An 18,005-nucleotide genomic window follows, 5' to 3' on the forward strand; every position below is an offset into this window, starting at 1 on the left:
CTAAGCTTTTTGATAAGCAGGTAATAATTTGTAATCACAAACAGATGATACCTTTGGAAGGTAATGATGGGGAATTTTAAAAGTAAGGATTAAAGTAAGTATATGCATCACAGTCCAATGTCTTATTAAAATTAAGAGTTCAAAGTGGCTAAGAGGAGCTCCAATCATCCCACTATTACTGAATGAAAGTTCACGTGCCCAACAGGTGGCAAGCTCAAACAAATTGAAATGTTGGCATTTGGAGCAAAAAAAAGGTTTATTGCAGGACCAAACAGGGAAGACAGGTGGCTTGTACTCAAAACCCCAAAATTCCCCAATGGTTTTCAGGGAGAAATTTTTATAGGCAAAATTTGGGATGAAGGCTGCAGGGTGTGTGACTTTGTTCTAATTGGTTGGTGGTGAGGTAACAGGAGAGTATTCCTTGATTCTGCACTCAGCCTGAAGTTACCATCCTCCACCCGAGTGGGGCCTTAGTTCCTGCAGAAAAACTCAAAGATATATTGTTATGCATATTACTTGAGAAGGAACTGGGACCCTGCCCTATTGCTACACTATTTTTTTTTTCTTAAAGTAAAAAAAAAATTAATTGACAAAAGAGCAAATTTATCAAATTCAACAATAAATGTGAGTGGGTTAAACACACTCCAACAAAGACAAAGATTCTAAACATTCAATTATATGCTGTTAATAAGGCAGGCCTAAAACCAAATGACTCAGAAATCTAACAAGAAGGGCAAAATGTATCTAGAAAACACAAATGGAAAGAAGGTTTAGATGGAAATATTTATACCAAACAAAACAGAATCTGAGGCAAAAGAACATTTAATGAGACAGAGTATGTGAAAAATTTCAACTGTACTGGTAGTAAAAATTTCACTTTAAAGAAGCAGTTTCATTTATCAAACTGATAAGTATGTTTTAATTATAACTCTTATCATTGAGTGTACAGGTAAGTGGGCACATCCTTAGCTACTATTAAGAAGACAAAAAGGGAGTTCCCGTTGTGGCGCAGTGGTTATCGAATCCGACTAGGAACCATGAGGTTGCGGGTTCGGTCCCTGCCCTTGCTCAGTGGGTTAAGGATCCGGCATTGCCATGAGCTGTGGTGTAGGTTTGCAGACGCGGCTCGGATCCCGCGTTGCTGTGGCTCTGGCGTAGGCCGGTGGCTACAGCTCCGATTCAACCCCTAGCCTGGGAACCTCCATATGCCGGCGGGAGCGGCCCAAGAAATAGCAACAACAAAAAGACAAAAGACAAAAAAAAATTAAAAGAAGACAAAAAGGAGAACGATCAATACAGTATGAATACATATGACAGAATAAACTGTAACCACTAAAAATCATGTTTAAAAACTTTAATGAATGGCAATGTACTCATCAAAAAATACTAAGTAAAATAGATAAGATAAAGGCATATACAATAGGATTTCAATTTGTCCTAAATAAAATATGCATGTGTGTCGCAAGACATGTTTCTACAATATTTTCTTAGCCTCTTTGCTGAAAACTTCATTTTGTCTGTCCTGCTTTACTTTACCCTTTCTTTCTGCTTGAAAAACAGTCGTAGTGCTGGTGAATGACTTAAGCTTAAGAACAAAGACCTAAAGGCATAAGTTATTCACAGGGTCAGCTAAATGAGCGCATAATGCGTTGGTCTAGGCACGTGGGACCTGTGCAGATTGGCACGCTGTTTGCACAGCATGATATGTTCTTTTAGAATAAAAGAAGAGGAGCCTCATGGCCCCAAGGGGTTTATGAGGGGTCATTAGCAGGATATGCATTAGCAAGGAGAACCAGGGTGCAAACCTAGGCACATCTGGTTGCTGCAGATAGGCACCACTCTGCAGAAGCACAGTGGTGATTCTCTAGATGCTATGCATAGATAACTGACGCCAAGCTTCCTCAAATGTTCATGATTGTTAAATGCCTAAAGGTCAGAATAAAAGCTTAATCAGCAACCGGCTATGTGACTTTTAAAATAACTTAAAAAAACCTATATCCTTCACCTACAACCCCCTCCTCACTTGATGTAATCCTCAAGAGCACAATAAAACCAGGGTGGTTTCTTGAGGTGGCACTCTTTGCCCTGAGACCTTGAGTCTCCTGGTTCCCACCTTTACTTAAGATAAATGTCTCTGTGTCTTGTTTTATGTTAACTTTTTTCCTTAAGTTTCACAGCACCCATTCTTCAGCCCCATCCTGCTGAGCTGGTCTTGGCGCACGTGAGTTTTTTTTAAATTAGAAACAATATACCTAAATAATACTCTGGTTAAGTTAGAGGAGAGCTATAGTTACTTTTTATGCTATTTTTCCCTAGAAAGAAAGAAAGAAAGGAAGGAAGGAAGGAAGGAAGGAAGGAAGGAAGGAAGGAAGGGAGGGAGGGAGGGAGGGAGGAAGGGAAAAAAGAAGAAAGAAGAAGGAAAGAAGAAAAGAAAGAAAGGAAAGAAAGAAGAAGAAGAAGAAAGGAAGGAAGAAGGAAGGAAGAAAGGAAGAAAGGAAGAAAGGAAGAAAGGAAGAAAGGGAAAGAAAGGGAATATAAAGTCCAATATAAATGAGAAGATAGCATGAGGGGACTTTGATTCCTTATGTGAATTCAGGCATCCAGACTACAGAGATAAATCCCATCCCAGGGAACTGACAAAGGGAGTCGGAAAAATGATTTTTTTGTCTTGGATGAGAATTTTGAAACTCCTGGCAAATTCAGACTCTAAAAAACCATGATGTCTAGTGTTTTCTTCCATGAACTGACTAGTTTTTAACTGCAATATAGACTAGGTTAATTTTCCTTTTTTAGTCTGGTCTCCCCAGATGAACACAAAATAAGTAAACTAATAAATAAAGTAACAATACAGGTCAGTCACCCACTGTTGTTTCTTTAAAAAAATTTATTTTATTGAATAAAATATTAGATATTCTATTGTTGATTTACAGTGTTGTGTTAATTTCTACTGTTCTGCAAATTTATTCAGTTATATACATACATATATATGTAATATATAGATTCATTTTTTTTCATTTTCTTTTCCATTATGTTTTATCACAGGATATTGACTGTAGTTCCTTGTGCTATACAGTAGGGCTTTGTTGTTTCTCTATTCTCTATATAATAGTTTGCATTGGCTAATCCCAAAATCCCAATCCATCTCTTCCCAACTTCCCCCATCCTTGGCAACCACAAGTCTATGCTCTATGTCTGAGTCTGTTTCTGTTTCATAGATAATTTCATTTGTGTCATATTTTGTTTCTGGCTGCACCTACAGAATGTGAAAGTTCCCAGGCCAGGGATTGAACTCACGTCGAAGTTGCAACCTGAGCTGCAGTGATGACATTGCTGGATCCTTAACCCACTGTGCCACCAGGGAACTCCTAGTTGTGTTATAGTTCAGATTCCACATGTACGTGATATCATATGGCATTTGTCCTTCTCTTTCTGACTTACTTCACTTAGTATGATCATCTCTAGCTCCATTCATGTTGCCGAACATGGCATTATTTCATTCTTTTTTATGGCTGAGCATTCTATTGTGTGTGTGTACGTGTGTGCATGTGTGTGTGTGTGTGTGTGTGTGTGTATACTTTATCCATTCATCTGTTGATGGACAACATTTAGGTTGTTTGCATGTCTTAGCTATTGCAATAGTGCTGCAATGAACATTGGGGTGCTTGTATCTTTTTGAATTATAGTTTTGCCTGTATACACGTCCAGGAATGGGATCATACGGCAACTCTATTTTTAGTTTTTTTGAGGAAACTCCATACTGTTTTATACAGTGGCTGTGCCAATTGACATTCCCACCAACAATGTAGGAGGGTTCCCTTTTCTCCACACCATTTATTTTATAGACTTTTTAATGATGGCCATTCTGACCTGTGTGGAGTGGTACCTCATTACATTTTTACTTTGCACTTCTCTAATAATAGTGATGTTCAGCATATTTTCATGTGCTTATTGACCATCTATATGTCTTCTTTGGAGAAAAGTCTATTTAGGTCTTCTGCTTGTCGTTTGACTGTTTTGTTGTTGTTGTTATTACTGAGTTGTATGAGCTGTTTGTATATTTTGGAAATTAAGCCCTTATTGGTCACATCAATTGCAAATATTTTCTCCTATTCTGTGGGTTTCCTTTTTATCATTTAATTTGCTGTGCAGAAGATTATAAGTTTGACTAGATCCCACTTGCTTATTTTTGCTTTTAATTATATTGCCTTTGGAGACTGACCTAAGAAAACATTGGGAGTTCTTGTCATGGCTCAGTGATAACAAACCCAACTAGCATCCATGAGGACACAGGTTCGATCCCTGGCCTTGCTCAGTGGGTTAAAGATCCAACATTGTGGTGAGCTGTGATATAAGTCACAGATGTGGCTGGGATCACACATTTCTGTGGCTGTGGTGTAGGCTGGCAGCTACAGCTCTAGTTTGACCCCTAGCCTGGGAACTTCCATATGCTGTGGGTGTGGCCCTAAAAAGGCAATAATAATAATAGTAATAATAAAGAAAACATTGATAGGATTTACATCAGAGTGTTTTGCCTAAGTTCACTTCTAACAGTTATGTGATGTCTTTTTTTTTTTTCTTTTGTCTTTTGTCTTTTTTAGGGCCACAACCGTGGCATCTGGAGATTCCCAGGCTAGGGGTCTAATCGGAGCTATTGCTGCTGGCCTACACCAGAGTCACAGCAATGCCAGATCTGAGCCGAGTCTGCGATCTACACCACAGCTCACGGCAACACCAGATCCTTAACCCATTGATCGAGGCCAGGGATCGAACCCGAAACCTCATGGTTCCTAGTTGGATCGGTTTCCACTGCACCACAGTGGGAACTCCAAGTTTCATGATGTTTTATATTTAAGTCTTTAAGGCATGTTGAATTTATTTTTGTATATGGTGTGAGGGTGACTACACTATTGTTACCTGACTACTCCTCCTTCGTTTCAGGATCCCCTCCCTTCCCCGATTAGCAACTGTTTGAATCTGCCCTTTGAAGCTCAGAGAGATCTAGGAGGCTGAATGAAGCCTCTTTCCTGCAAAGGAGAAATGGGGGACACAGAAAGGACTTGTACCTGGGAGGGCCTCACAGGGTCCTGCTTGGTTTCACTACTGCTGTAAAGGCTGGATGGATGCAATTGTTCCTGCAAACCAAGAACCACTGATAAGTGTACTGAGCCCCTCAGAACTGAAAGACTAAAAGGAAGTCTTGGATATAGAACAATCGTCTTGCTGTGTAACCAGCACCAGTGGCACTTTTACTGTTGCTATATTATATGTTTTTCTTGCAAAACTGCAGATTGGAAAATACTATCACTTTGGGTCCTGGAAATGTGCCTTAGCGATTGAAACCTGTCACTACTGGAAACACCAGTGGCAGAGACGTTCAGGGTCTTGTGAAGATTAGGTACAAATCGTGACTCTTAACTGTTGTCAATATACAATGCAAACAAGCTAGTAAAGACTTTCCTGAAATTCCTTGAACCCATGTGTTCAGAGCAAGATTATAATCATATGTATCATGCCTGGACTAGGGAAAAGGCTTCTGGGTAGATCTTTTACTTAGTAAAATAATTCAGGCCAATTCTAGTCTTGCTAGAATTAACCCTTGAACAGCCTGAGAAATAAGAAGAAGATGGCCTGGCATGGAGATTTGACATTAGATTTGGGATGGATTGTTTTTTCAAAAGTCAGCAGCCCTTCATAGAGTGACTGATCCATTAACAGATGCAGCTTTTAGAGGTCCCTTTGTGGCACGATAGGATTGCAGTGTCTCTGCAGTGCCAGGACACAGGTTTGATCTCTGGCCTGGCACAGAGGGTTAAATGATCTGGCATTACCACAGCTGCAGTGTTGGTCCCAAGATCTGATCCTTGGCCTGGGAACTCCATAAGACATGAGTGTAGCCAAAAAAGAAAAAAACAACCCCCCAACCTCCCCAAAACAGATGCAGCTTTTAGATCACACTGTTGCTTGCATATCCATCGCACAGCTATGACTGCATCTATGCAGAGAGAATCCATCAGGAGCATCCTGGGACTTGAAGGACATAGTTGTGAATTGTTCATTTAAATGCAAATTAGATTCACCAGCTGTTGCTGCTACTAGTATTAGCAACCCTAAGGAGATATTTTATCCTAGCAACCACAGAGGATATAGATAACAAATTTTACTTTTATGAAGAAAAAAAATGGTCAGAAAGCATAGGAGCAACCTTTAATTCAAATTCACCTATTTCACAACAGAAATCCTTTTAAGCAGAATTTTAAAAAGCCATAATCAATTGCTTCAAAAGAGTTTGCATAATAACTATCATTACCATATGGGTGAAGTCAGCATTCTATAATAATATTTGGTAGGTTCTATTTTAGGCAGTGATTTTATTTTATATGTTAACAAAAACGGTATGAGTGAGTCAATAATTTAACCTTCAGCTTAAACTTGTCAATGTTGATAAAGCCAAATATGCATGACTGTCTTTAATTTAACCAAAATTACTTTTAGATTGTTAACTTGGTCTTCTATTTTACTTGGCAAATATTTATTTCATTGTCAATAGTCCCCTTGGAAAATTTATCATCAAAATATTTGAAAACATTTTGCTTTCTGACAAACTTGAACTCTAGATGGAACAGGAGAGAAAAGAACAGATATAACCTTTCAAAGAATGATGTAGCCATTAAGGATACAACAAAAATTGGTTAGAACTATTGGCCCAAGATGGTAGAAGATTTGACTTCCAGTAGACCTCGAGCCTCCTTATACCTTCATTGTGATGCGTTAACATGCTAAATTACATGCTGACAGGCACCATTGCAGTTCAGAGGCTAACCCAGAAGACCAAAGGTGGTGCCCCAATTCCTGGAAATCTCCACTGCTTCTCCAAAATCATTGAAATAATCTTCCCACTAATTAGTGTATGAAATAGCCCAGCCCATAGAAATGAACCAACCCATATTTATGGATTGCATACTGTTTATGGAATGTGTATCTCTCTCAGTGAACCTACTTTCACTTTACTATGGCTCACTCTTGAATTCTTTCTTGTGTGAAGCCAAGGACCCCCACTTGGTGGCCCATCCCAGGACCTTGACTGAGACCTGGGACATGACTACCCTGTTGCGTCCCATTTTCCTGCAACATCTTGACAAAGGAAGAAGAAGAAAGTGGTCTTTTCCCCTTCCCCATTTTGCTTTGATTATAAAAACATAGCCTGGGATTCCTGTTGTGGCTCAGCGGGTTGAGAACACAACATTGTCTCTGTGATGATGCAGGTTCGATCCCTGGCCTTGCTCAGTGGGTTAAGGATCTGGTGTTGCTGCAAGCTGCTGCAAAGGTCCCAGATGTGGCTCAGATCTGGTATTGCTGTGGCTGTGGCATAGGCCTGCAGCTGCAGCTCTGATTCGACCCCTAGGCTGGGAACTTCCATATGCTGCAAGGGAGGTTATAAAAAGAAAGAAAATGTAGCCACTTAGTTCTCAGGGCAAAGCCCTCTTGCCTGCCCACTTTATCCTTCACAAGTGTTCTATTCTAATAAATCTACTTCTTACCCATCGCTTTGCCTTTCACTGAATTCCTTCTGCCCTGACATAAAGAACCTGAGCTTCATTAAGTCCTGAGATGAGTTGTTCATTTTCATTGACATGTAGGATTGATTCTCCCTCATCTTTCATAGCATGTTCTTAGTAGAAATTTACTGAATTAAATACAAATATCATTTGATTTAGTATCATGCTTTATCACTTAACCACATCCACAAAACCTCATTTTCGGTAGTCTAAGGCTTAATCATTGTAATTTCAATAAATGATATTTAGGGAATTTTCTAAAAAGGATAAGTATATGCAAAAATCCTTTTAAAAATGTCTAGAAATATTTTTGTGAATGTATTTAAACATATTGCATCCTTTAATATCTTGATCCCATAGCAAAACTCAGACAGATAGAAAGGCAGGTAGGTAGGCAGGTAGATAAATGGAAATATTATTTTTCAAGAGTGTTTCACTATTTTGGAATTTTCTTAAAGGCCTAAATGGAAAACTCTATTATTTGATAAAATAGGTGTTTTCAAAATTAAATATATTCTAAACCTGCAACACAATATCACTCTTAGATATTATTACTCTGGGTCTCTGTTTTTGTTTTTAATATGAAGTTAAATCAATGTTCAAGAATCTCCATAATTTTGTTGTGATAAAAGTATAAGTGGCTTATCACAATTTCTCAGTTATCCATGCTGTTGGAAAAAAAGCCTCCATTATTGATCCAATCATAGTCTTTTTTTTTTTTTTTTTTTGCTTTTAGGGCTGCACCTGCAGCATAGGGAGGTTACCAGGCTAGGGGTCCAATCAGAGCTACAGCTGCCAGCCTGACACAGCCACAGCAACACCAGATCCGAGCTGTATCTGTGACCTACACCACAACTCAGGGTAACGCCAGATCCTTAACCCACCGAGCAAGGCCAGGGATTGAACCCGCAACCTAGTGGTTCTAGTGGGATTCTTTCCCACTGCGCCACAACAGGAACTCCAAATTGTAGTCTTTTAATTAATATTTTTTCAAGCCCAAGTTGTTATTTTTATTGTCAAGTTGTTATCAAATAAAATTACTGGTTTAGTTTGATTTTTTTTTTATCCTATCAGCCTTAAATGAGTGACAAAGAAAAATTTAAGAGAAGGAAATAAAGGATTTATGTAATTCACAAGTGAAAATATAATCTGACCATTCCCTGAATAACTGAGGCATAGATATGTAAATGGGGACTAAAACAAGTCTCAGTGGTGAGAACCAAATGATACTGGAACAGATTTGCCATGATTTTAGAGCACATAATCAATCCCTTTGGGAAATGTCATTCTGGCTGTGTTAAGGTGTACCTGCCCCTGCCAGTCCTGAGGGTTTTGAGATTCTCACATTTAAGTCCTTTACAGTCAGATGCACCAACTTCCAGAGCTGATTATGTAGTTTCAAGGTTATCCAGGCTGACAAGCTTGTTCTGTAGTCACATTGTTTTGAGAAACACTGGCTAGATCATTCTAAATAAGTCTGCTGTAGGACTTGTTATTGGGCTAAAGTGTTTGTAGAACCTCTAAGAGAAGGATAGATTATACAACAAAGGCATATAGTGTTTTTCAGAACTTATATTTTCTACATAATTCAACCACTTTTTTTCTTTTTTTGAGAGAGAGCCCGTTGTCCCTGTGTTCCAGAGGTGTGCTGGAGCTGGCTCCTCCTGGCTCCTGAAAAACAGTTGTGTGCATCACGTCCCACCTCCTCAGTGATGTCCTGTAAGTACCTTGAGATTGGCCATGACGGGAGTATTTACACTATAGGAATCTGTGAAGTTTACAAGTCAGGACTTTTCCCTCTGGAGAATGGGTTGTTAGATATTTACCATTCTGGTTTTCATAGGACATACTTTATTTTATACACTGCTATGTCCCCAGCATTCAGAGAAAGTGCCAGTCAAATATAAAATAGACATTCACTCTAAATATTCATTGAATGGATTGAGCTGTACCAAACCAGTCAGAAATAAACATTTGTTTCCACTTTTCTTGAAGACCCAGGATTTTACCATCACTCTCCTTAACTCCTCTCATACAAAATCTTTTTATTTCTGCTGAAATTTAATGAGATATTTAACCTTTCCAGTCATTAGGAAGCTAGAGGAAAAAGTCGCCTCTTTTTGTTCCAGTTTGTTGTTGTTGTTGTTGCAAGAAATCCTCACACAAAGTTGAAAGAGATACTGTCTTCTGTTGAATGGTGCATTAAATCCTTCTCTCAAGTGGAAAGAATGTGTCACAGCTGGTTTGTATTAGTGACGTGGAAACCAGGTTGTAGTGGATTGTGAGTTTAACATGGGCCAATTAATAAGTTTGAATGGCCAATCATGAATCCATCCTGTTTCATTCTGGAGCTGCCTCAATTGATATACATCCAATGCTTATTAGAGATAGAGGAGGAAACTTTTATATTTCGGCTTTTGGATTTGTTTGTTCATCTGTTTTTGTTTTCAATCCTTCTCTCAGTTCACCTCCTTTTGCTGGAAGGTTCTACTCAGAATGGTGTCTGACAATGAGTATGACGCCATTTGGCGTTTTGACAAGGTGCTTACTAGAAGTCCAGTAGATATACAGTTAAATATTTTGGTTCATGCTAATATGGCTTTATAAATTTCCAGACAGAAACTTTGAATACATAAAATAGATAATGTTCTGGGTACTGATACCAGTAGGAGGTTTAAAGACATTCCAATCCCTTAAGAAGGGATCCTAGTATTATCATACCAGGCCATGGTTCTGGAACTTTGCAAAATATCAAAATAATCTGAGGAGTTAGCTTAAAATTCAGCGTTAGGATTTCCACTAGATTTTTTAGATGGATATGATGATATCTATAAATTCTTTTTCACTAGATTGCTATTAACTTAATAGCAATCAAAAGAAGGGAAGAGTTTTTAACTATATTTTGATTCCTTTATTCATTTAATCCCCATGAATAAAAGAAGGGAAGAGTTATTAACTATATTTTGATTCCTTTATTCTTTTAATCCCCATTTTCTATCAATCAGTAAGTCCTATACATTCCATCTCATTAACATATTATCTGTCCCTTTTCCCATTCTACCAATAGTTACTGCCGGGGTTAATGCTCTGGAGATTATAATACCCTCCTGTCTTCCCTACAAATACATGTAGTCTTTCTTCTTTTCAGTTCATCATCTCTATTACACAGAATTATATACATACATTATATATATAAATATATAAATATATACAGACATATATAGTATCCATATCTATATTGAATATATATCATATTTATAATATCTCTATATTTATCTATCTATTATATCCATAAATAAAAATTCTTCAGTGGCTGTTCACTACATTATTTTCCAATCTGTAGAGAGCATCTCGGTCATGGAATAAAACAAGAGTTTTTGAATAAAAATTGAAAAAAATAATAAAGATTTAAAATATGTGGTTGACACTCTCTTTTTAAGGCAAGACAGACAGGCTTTCAGTATATGGTAGCATACACAGCAGGTGCTATCAATATCCCTCCATTTCCTTGGCCCACCTGGATCTCACCACAGCATCTATGGATTATACAAATCCACTATTTCTGCCTCACTGACTGAGGGAACACGTTTGGCTTGTGCTCAGGGATGGGCCTGAAGGCGGCTAAGAGTTTTTCCTCTGAGCCAGCAAACATAGGTGTCAGGAGTTTGGGGATAAATGCCTCAACTTCTTTGCCCCTTGGTAGGACAATTCATTTTTCCAGGGAATATCTTTTCCTCACTGTGAAAACTTGCACCTTAACATTCTGTTGCTTTGATTTCCTCCGTTCCCATTCACAATTCCCTGCACCCTTAATGTGTTTCCTGGAATCACCTCCCAAGGAAATGATTTGCATCCAGGTCCTTGACTCAGAGCCTGCTGTTTAGGAAACCCAAACTAAAACAATTAGTATGAAGAGTGGGCCTAGGAATAAGACCCTTACAATGAGAGTCTGAAATTTTACCATTTTCTGGGTTGGATAAAAAAAGATTCTGCTGCTGATTAAGGTAGCATTTGCTCTGACAAGGTTTCTAGGAACCCTCAGGGTTGGCAGAAGCAGCCCCTCTTTCTGGGTAGCAGCTCCTACTGCCTGGAAGTTGTGCAAAGGCTTCACCTGAGCACTTCTAAGATGAGTTTGCCCTTGTTACCATCTGCTTACGCTTCTTCTCATTGTTTCTAGGCCAATACTCAGGGTCAAGTCTTAGCCCAGAAGGAACAAGGAAGTTCAGCCTCTGTGACTGAAGGAAGTGGGTTATTATTTAAAGAGCTGTAGAACATGGCTTACGCCAACAGGAACCAGGAGAGCATGTATGGGCATAGTGTATGTTAGGGGTGGGGGTAAAATATAAAACTGGTTGGGGAAGAGTTTATTGTTATGAAGATATTTTCTCGTGACTCAGTGTTTAACATCTTGCCAATAACGCCTGGATCTGGTCCTGATTTGCTGCCTTTTTCACTCCTTGAAACTACGGAGATGACAATGATATAGTAAAAGAAGTGGAGATGCTGTAACTGCCTTGGTAGACAATTGAGCAAGGAATCCCGCTCAGGGAAATGGCCATGTTAGAATACATTTATCACATAAACAGCTGACTATGTTCCCCTGTAGGAGGCAGAGGGCACTTCCTTCACTTAGGCAATGAAGAATGGTGTGGGGTGGGCTTGCGGGGGCATTGACATCACTCAGAAGGTCAGTACAGGCTGTCCTCTGCAAGCAAGTTGATGGTAGGAGCTGTGGAACTAACTCTGTAACATCAATGGGACAGTAGGATTCTAGAATAGAGGAGATGCAATGGTGGCACCTAACTATCTGGGGGCAAAGTGGCCATAATTACTGGAATTCACAGCACAGTTGAATAGCAACCAGGGTCCTTGATGTTACAGGGATCTGTGGCAATGGCTGATACCCCATAGTTTCTTAGAGCCAAGAGAGATGGGCAGCCAATGAGAGGATTGCTTGAATTATAAAACCAAATAATATTGAGACCTTGTAGGTAGAGGACTGAAGTCAACTGCTTCAAAGCAAAGAGGAGTCCAGTCCCCCTGGGGAAGGACTGTGTATAACTACAGTGTATTTCCAGAAGTTGTTTACCAATTTATTATCAAAGGGCTCTATAGCCATTTATCAGTGCACTGAACGCTGGGGTTGGGGAAACACTCAGACTTTGTAAGGATTACTGGGAAAAGGGGCTGAGCCAATACTAATACCAGAGGCCTCAAACTTCTGTCACAGCATCCTTGTTAGAGCCGCCCAACATAAGAGCCAAGACACAAACGGAGTGCTGGCCCATTCAACTCACAGGAGGACCAATCCACAACCAACCTGTGGTGATTTCTTCAGTTCCTGAGTGAGTAAGCATGGAAGCTACATACTCAGCAGCTGGTAGAATCATCACTTTGGTTTCCTCACCTGTGGAAGAAGAGCCAGCCTGTTAAAAAGCCAAGATGAAACCTCTGAAATTGCCCTCCACCTCCCAATTCCCACCTTATGCTCTGGTTAAGGTAGTAAATCATAGTAGGACCACAATGCTCCATCCCAGGAGGAATTATAGGAATCCTACAAAAGACTAGGAAGATGGAGGGGTAGCAGTCTTCATCGTGTCAAAGTTGAATTCATCTGTATAGCTTTTATGGAAAACCAGATGGATCAATGCAGGTGAATGACAGAATGGAAGAGAGCAAGCTTAGGTGAGTCATTATTATTGTTTTTATAACAGTTATTCTGGAAGCTAAATGAAGAGACTGTTTCCAGGAAAAGAAAGTGATCATCCATGTCATGTGCTGCTGATATGTCAACGAAAATGAGAACTGAAACTCAGCCTCTGGATTTAGCAGCGTGAAGGTAATTGTTGACCTTGGCAAGAGTTATTCAGGTACAGCAATGGTGGCAAAAGCCTTTTTTTTTTTTTTTGTTGGGAGTCAAGAGAAAATGAAGGGGAATAATTGGAGATAAGAAATATAGGCAATTATTTTGGGAAATTTTTCTATAAGGAGAATAATTGACAATAAGAAATGTAGGCAATTCTTTGGGGGAATTTCCCTATAAGGAGAAGAAAATCTAGAAGGGTTATGAGGTCAAAAGGGGTTTATATTTTCATGGGAGAAAGTATAGCATTTTTTATACAGACAGGAAATATTCAGTAAAGATGACAAATTTATGTGGGTTGGGGGAAATTGCTGAGGCAATTTCCTTGAGTAGGTAAAAGGTTGAAATCAAGTGAATAAGTGGAAGGATTCAATTTTTAAAAAATGCTTTTGAATAGATGAGGCAGTATGTAAATGAATGAAATGATTGGAAAGTGTTTTCTTCATATAACTGGTTAGGTTAGCAGCAGGTAATTGTGGCTTCAGAGAAAACCGTGCCTAGGGAATTAAAAAATAACTTGGGATACCTCAAGTATCTTATCATTTATAACATTCAAGTTGAGAAAGTTGGAGATGTAGTGCTGTAATTATGACTGCTCTTAACTTTAACGATTGGCTCAGCCTTTTCTATTCACTAAATACAAAAAGTAGTGCTCCTACTCTTGAAATCCTTTTTACTTCTAACACATACTTTGAGGGAAACTGCTATGATATTCCAACAACTCAGGTGAGATAAGAGACTAATATCCCACATATATCTGAGCATTTGTATAACCATAAACATGATAAGGGCGTATGGAAATATGGTCATACTTCCTTATTATTAATTTTAGGTTATATCTCCATTTTCCAAGAGCAAATTTCTGAGAAATGGTAAAGGCCTTGGTAGTCTGATATAAGTTACAAGTTTTGAGGGAAGAGCAGTTCTCAGGAAGACTGAGCATCTGTAAAAGCCTTGAGAATCAGAGACATTTCTGGGGTGAAGAAACTCAGAAATCACCTGGCTCTCCCCCTTGAGTTTGCAGATGAGGAGGAGAGTCAGGGAGATTAAGTGATTCACCCTAAAGGATATGATTAAATAATGGCAGAGCCAGAGTTAGAGGCAAGATTTCCTGACTCCTAATCTAGTCCTCTTTCTATCATACTTTCCCTTGGGATTGTCAAAAACTGGTACGAAAGCTAATGTGTCAAATTTTAGGATATAAATAAATGATTATTTTTCAGTATGATATATAGACACAAAGAAGGAGTTTACATAAATGTCGCAGCCAATATTTCTTTTATAGTGTTAAATACAGTGTTTTACTTTAAACAAAACAATTTAGATTTTTGGAAAATAGTATAAATTCATTTTGTCAGAGAGTAAGTTACGTTGAGAGACATTCTTCCTGTTTTGATAGAATTTTAAAGACTGGGAAACTATGTAGTCTTAAAGAGAGGAAAGAAGACAAAAATACTCTTCATCAGCTGCTATGAAGCAAAGACTTACATTCATCCTTTAATTTTCCTGGACAGCTTTAAATAGGCATTATCTCCAATGTCCATGCAAAGTAACAAGCTCACAGTGGTTAAGTAATGGTTCCAAGGATTCCTCAACCGGAAAGTGAGGAACGGGTATCACACTGAAGAGAAATTTGTGAAAGAAAAGAAACATTACTGACCTTACAATTTTGTGTGGGTCTGGCTGTTCTATGTGACTTTGTTCAAATTTACTTACCATGAATAATGGCATAGTAATAAGAACAAAAAGTATGAGTCAATGAATAGCTGATTAATTGATTGCGTCTGCTGTATTTTCTTTCACCAACTTCTTTGGTAATGTAAGAAAGTAACTTAACCTCTCTCTGTCCTCATATAATTATTGAGATCAATTTCAAGTTCTAATTTTTATGAGTCTATGGACACATAAATCTCCTGAGAATTCAAAATTTTCATAAAATAGACACAATCTTTGTACACTGAATAATTTTGGTTAGTATTCTGGTTCTATTTCTATTGAGGAAATATTTGGACATTATACAAGCTAGCAATTTGCCAGATGCATTGCTTGATTCATGTGCTATTTAAAGAGACACTGATACACAATTTAGAAACAAAATAGAGGTGTGTGGGTTTTTTGGTAAAAAATAAAAGGAACAGTAATATACATAATTTTAAAAAATGATACAATTTTCCCAAAGCTTCTATTACAAGAAAATAGATGGTGCATGAGAATCCAAAGGGAAACTGGATTAGAAATCAATATGAAACTGTCAGTGAAAATATTTCTTTAAAATTCAGTGATACATACAGCAACTTGGATGGAATAGAGACTCTTATACTAAGTGAAGTAAGTCAGAAAGAGAAAGGGAAACACCGTATGATATCACTTATATCTGGAACCTAATATACAGCACAAATGAACCTTTCCACAGGAAAGAAAATCACAAACTTGGAGAAAAGACTTGTGGTTGCTAAAGGGGGAGGGAGAGGGAGTGGGATGGATTGGGAGCTTGGGGTTAATAGATGCAGACTGTTGCCTTTGGGATGGATTAGCAATGGGCTCCTACTATGTAGCACTAGGAACTATGTCTGGTCACTTATGATGGAACATGATAATATGAGAAAAAAGAATGTGTACATGTATGTGTAGCTGGGTCACCTTGCTGTATGGTAGAAAATTGATGGAACTCTGTAAACCAGCAATAAAGGAAAAAAATAAAAATCATTATAAAAAAATTCAGTGATAACATAAATGTAAATGTGCCAAACCTTTACTAGATCTTTGGCCAATTTAGGATATAGCCAACCATAATATTAAAAACTATAGGAAAAGAAAAGAAATTGAGAAGACTTTCAACCTCAATGTGCCACTTTATATACCTATTTTAAGAACTCTTCCTAGGAGAAATTATTGAAAAATGGAAAACATACATTTATAATCTCTTTCCTCCTTTTCCTTCAACATATATGTCTTTAAGAACCTCTCATACAAGATTCAGTGTTATTTGAAGAATTTTTCAAACATATTTATTCCAAAGAATTTTAAAAATGGAAAAGACTGTGTTCAAATGACTTAAGGTTGAGAAGAGGAAACAAGACAATATACATGTAATTGTGACACAAGAGGGAGGATTTTCAAAGACTCAGAAGAGTGGCAAAAAAAGTCTGACTGAAACCTTGGTTGTGATGACATTGAATTATAGATGTTGGATCACCCAACCAAGAACAGGGAGTATTTACCCCAGAAAGTTCTCGGGCGTTCCTCGTAAGGTTAATTCTAGTCCATGTCACTATTGTGAATGGATGTCTATTTGGTAGCTGGATATTGCTGGTGGAGAGGAAAGCTTTTACTATTTCAAATTGACTTTGTAAAACTCGCTGATTTATTTAAATCATTCTAATAGATTTTTTTTTTAATGTTGGTATAGAATTTTGGTGGTCAGCCCTTATGAAATTAGGAAAGTTCCAAGTTTTCTATTCCTAGTCTCAGGAAGTGTTTTGCCTTGTTTTAGTTATTAAGTGATAAATGTTCAGATAGTTTCCTGTATCATTGGAGAAATCATATGCTAATTCAGGTTTCGTTCATTGATTTGGTGAAGTACAATTGGTAGACTTTTCTGTTATTCAATAATTTTTTTTCAATCCTAGGTTAAACTTGATCATAATTTTAAAATATATTGTTGGAGTTGGTTGGATAATATATTATTTAGGATTTTGGTATCTATGTTTACACGTGAATGGTCCTATAATTTTCTTTTCTTGTACAGTCCCAAACACATTTTGGGATTAAGGCTAATCTGACATCCCCAAATCGAACAGGCAATTTCCTCTCCAACCGTGTTTAAAATTAGGGAACAGCTAATATAACATAGGGTTACCTGTTCATTGAGAGTTTCATAAACCTTACCTGAAACTCTTTGGATTTGAGATTAATTGCTTTAATTCTTATCCATTTGAGGTATCTATATTTTCTTGCAGAAATGTAAGCATGTCATGTTCTGGTGGAGAACATAAAATTTGTCTGATTAATCTAGATTATCATTTTTTGTTTTTTCTTTTTCTTTTTTTCTTTTTTTTTAGGGCCACGTGTGTGGCATATGAAGTTCCTAGGCTAGAGGTCAAATCAGAGCCGCAACTGCCAGCATACATCACAGCCATAGCAACATGGGATCCGAGCCACATTTGTGACCTACACTGCAGCTTAAGGCAATGCCAGATCTTTAACCCACTGAGCCAGACCAGGTATCGAACCCACATCTTCATGGATACTAGTTGGGTTTGTTACCACTGAGCCACAAATGGAACTCCCTAGATTATCAATTTTTTAACATAGAACTGTTCAAATCATCTGTTTATTATTATTTTTTAAAAAACCCCAGGTGTCTATACTTATTTGCCTCCATTCACTATTTTGGTATTTGCAACTTTCTATTCAAAAAGGAGAAAAAGACAGTGGCTTGAGGAGTTGTCTTGTGGGGAAGGCAAGTTGCAAGAACAGGGCAGTATAAGTAGACATGTGTGAACGGTTACCTGGGTGAGAATGAATTTTGTTTTTAATGGAAGAAGAAGATAGAAGATTATTCAGTTTCCTTGTAGTATAGAATT

Source organism: Phacochoerus africanus, chromosome 10 (genome assembly GCF_016906955.1).
Source record: "Phacochoerus africanus isolate WHEZ1 chromosome 10, ROS_Pafr_v1, whole genome shotgun sequence".
Classification (NCBI taxonomy): Eukaryota; Metazoa; Chordata; class Mammalia; order Artiodactyla; family Suidae; genus Phacochoerus; species Phacochoerus africanus.